Source organism: Nicotiana attenuata, chromosome 12, assembly GCF_001879085.1.
Source record: "Nicotiana attenuata strain UT chromosome 12, NIATTr2, whole genome shotgun sequence".
Lineage (NCBI taxonomy): Eukaryota > Viridiplantae > Streptophyta > Magnoliopsida > Solanales > Solanaceae > Nicotiana > Nicotiana attenuata.
Genome location: NC_032000.1, coordinates 47,107,824 through 47,111,744, shown reverse-complemented (window position 1 = coordinate 47,111,744; position 3,921 = coordinate 47,107,824).

The following is a 3,921-nucleotide window of genomic DNA, read 5'->3' as shown; positions in this document are numbered from 1 at the left end:
GAGGAGCCCTCATACTTGCAGAAATGGACGGAGAAGTTTGGCCAAAACCAATAAATTCAGATGCAGTCAAGCGATACTATGTGTAACCATTTATGATTTCCTTGTGTAATTTGAACTACATCTGACTTGATTCTCGTTTAAGAGGGGATACGTAGGCAGCCTTATGGGTTCGGTCACAATTCAATAAAAATTTTTATTTCCCCCCGCAATTGGAAACTGGGGCAGAATTTTGAGGAGGACCCTCAAAATTCCAAAGTAACTTCAATCGATCATTGCAAACACCCATCAGAAGCATCAACCCACTAAACTGGGGCAGAATTTTGAAGAGGGCCCTCAAAATTCTGTAGCAAGAAAGGTCGCAATGTTTTGAACCACGTCGCAGTCGTTGGTTCATCTAAAGTTTTTAAATATATATATACATATATCATACCTCTAACAAAACTCATGCATGCCTATTATAGAAATCGCTTTGTTTGACAACGCTACCCCGAGGGTACCTACAGTATCACCATAAACAGAGCCAAGCCAGTCAAGCGAAGCCAGCGGGAACACGAACTAACCGGTCCTTTTACAAAACTCACGATTTTTCTTTGAATGCAGGCACCCAAGTCACAAATCATCAAATACATTTATACACTCGTACTTTCAGAAATACAACTCTCGAAATTATCGCTTCACAACCAATATCCATACACGATATCCTTAGCAGCCACAATATCGCAATCAGCAACCAGCTATCCGCTATCAGCTAAGAATCTCTTACTACTATTCGTCTCTCATCTTTTGCATAAGGCTACTATTCTGCCTTCCGAGGTTAAGCTCTACCTCCATTTGCATTTCTTGCATTGCATAAGGCTACTATTCTGCCTTCCGAGACTAAGCTCTGTCTCCATAATTGCATAAGGCTACTATTCTGCCTTCCAAGGTTAAGCTCTACCTCCATTTGCATTTCTTGCACTGCATAAGGCTACTATTCTGCCTTCCGAGACTAAGCTCTGTCTCCATAATTGCATAAGGCTACTATTCTGCCTTCCGAGGTTAAGCTCTACCTCCATTTGCATTTCTTGCATTGCATAAGGCTACTATTCTGAATTCCGAGGTTAAGCTCTACCTCCATTTGCATTTCTCTGCATTGCACAAGGCTATTATTCTGCCTTCCGAGGTTAAGATCTACCTCTATTTGCATCTCTTTGTATTACATAAGGCTACCATCCCGCCTTTCGAGACTAAGCTCTGTCTCCATTTGCACGGCTGAAACATCGCCACTTCATTTTAATCTTGCATCGACTGAAATATCGCCATTTTATCTTAATCTTGCATCGGCTGAAATATCGCCATTTTATTTAAATCTTGCATCGGCTGAAATATCGCCACTTCATTTAAATCTTGCATCGGCTGAAAGATCGCCATTTATGTTTACACTTTACATCGGCTGAAATATCGCCATTTTATTTAAGTCTTGCATAGGCTGAAAGATCGCCAAATCCTGCATTTCATGGGCTGAAAGATCGCCAAAATTGTCCAAAGGTGTCATCGTTCAGAGGCACCATTTTCATAGCCCGAGAACATCATACCATGGCCTGAGGATCCCACTTTTATCTCTGCATAGCATTATTCAAAGGCATCATGGTTCGGAGGCATCATTCTCATAGCCCGAGAGCATCATTTCATAGCCTGCGAATCCTTTATTATATGTTTCATGGCGCAGGACACCATGGTCCGAGGATGTCATCCTAACCGTCCAAAGACAGCATTTATGATCCAACGGGAACTTGCATCATGTTTTAAATTTATGCACAACATATGCGCTCGTGTTGTATATTTGCAGGTAAACCGGCTAGCAACGGCCATTTCAGCAAGAGCGATCCCGCTCCAGTTTCCGCAGCCCTGTTAAACTCGTAGCAATGCTACCCCAATCCAAATATCTCGTCCGTTCTTAGAAAAATCTACATCTGCATGTTCCGTCGACGGGTCCTAAACAACATACGGCATGATTCCTGTAAAACCAAGCATATGTAGGCAGCTCAGGAACCAGAGCTCGGTCAAAATTCTTCAAATCGTTTCGTTCGTCAAAATTGGCCATCATGTCTTTACCCGATAACTCTTTCATCCTTCCCGGGTAAAGAGGTGCAGTTGTTGATACCCAATTTTTCCTTATATAATTTTTTATATATAAAATACTTTCAAAATAGCATATATATGAATATATAAGCATACCTAAGTGTTTCGGTATTTTTCCTAATTTTTTTTTATGATTCTTAAAATTAATCTATTGTCCATTTTAGCAATACAAAAATTACTAATTATTCCCAAAACTATCAATATTGATGAATAACCTATTTTATTCTCATGTTTATACCAAAATATATCTAAGGTGATTTTTGTATATTTTTTACAAATTTATTTGGCATTTTCTAAGCTAAATTACATACAATTGCAATTTTAGCCTATTGTAGCATTAATAGCATTTTATAATTATAAAATTAGGTCCAGTATTTTTAAATTAATATTTATACATTATTAATTGTTTCAATATTACTAACTAGTTTTAAAAAAATCATTTTTTACTATTTTTTATAAATAAAAGGGTAAAACTAGCTATTTAATATTTAGCCACATCTCTATTTCAATTACAGCCCTATTTTATTTCAATTTTAGCCCCTAATCGACCCAATTAAACCAGCCCAGTTTCGATTTGGACCCAACCCACGACCCAATTCCAAACGACCCAACCCGTTCCCCACCTACCCACTTAAATCTGGACCGTTGATCACTCAAGATCAACGGTCAGAACTCACCCTTCCTTATTTAACCTAACAACCTACCCTAATCCCCCTTATTCTCACTGGACCCGCCGCCCTGAAACCCCAAAATACTCTCAAATCCTGTCAACAACTCTCCGAAACCCTAGCCTCCTCCCACCTTCTTTCACCGGAATCCATGGCTTCCCAGGCCATGGATGGTCTCTACCCACCCTCTCCACCATTAGACCTTGGGTGTTCAAGGTCTGGAAAGATGACTTCGATGGTTCTCCCTCTGATCTTCTCCGATCTTTGATTCCATGGCTTCTCCGGCCATACTCCGGCACATTCGAGACTCAGGAGCCTAATCCCTTTCCATAATTGTTTTGCCCGTTTGAAATCAGAATCCCTTAACTAAAGGGAGACTGATCACAATGATATTTCCTTACCTTTTCTTGCTTATTTGCTACAATAAAAAATGCTCGACCCTTCTGCATTGAAACAAGCTTTATGTTTTAAGCTTTGAAAAACTTTGCAACTCTAGAACTTTGAATTTCCAATCATAATACCTTTTCAAACTCTCTACTCTCTGTTGAGACTTTTATACTGCTTTGCAATTTGGCTTTTCAAAACTGCTGTTTTACTTACCTGTTTTCCCTAAAACTGGTATGTCCCAATTTAATTTCAGCTCCTTCCCTATGTGTTTACTTTACAGTTGCCATGTTCTGGTTTACTTTGTTGTTTATACTCTGCATTAGGCATGTTCTTTCTTTTATGTTTACTGCTTGCTATAAAATCCACATACCCACATTCCCCTATGTGTGCTGAGTTAAAGTTCATGGCCTGGCAGCATCCAAATTGCAGCCCAGGTCTGAACCTGACCTTCAATAGGTCCTAACTCCCAATTTAAGCTGACAGGCAGGTCAGGGGTGTGCCAGCATCCCAATTGCTGGGCATGACCACTAGTTTGTCATGGCTTTCCCTAATTCCCCTTCAACTGCACTTACACTTACTCTTAGACTCTAAGTTCTTCCCCCCTCCTATGAGCCATGCCTTGGGGACCTTGAGTTCCCTCTGAACTTGGACATTGGAGGGCTGACCATTCCACACTGCACCATAATCTGATCCCGCAAATGTAATTGGGTGTAAGCACTGCTTGGAGTTCATAAAGCTCCTTGGA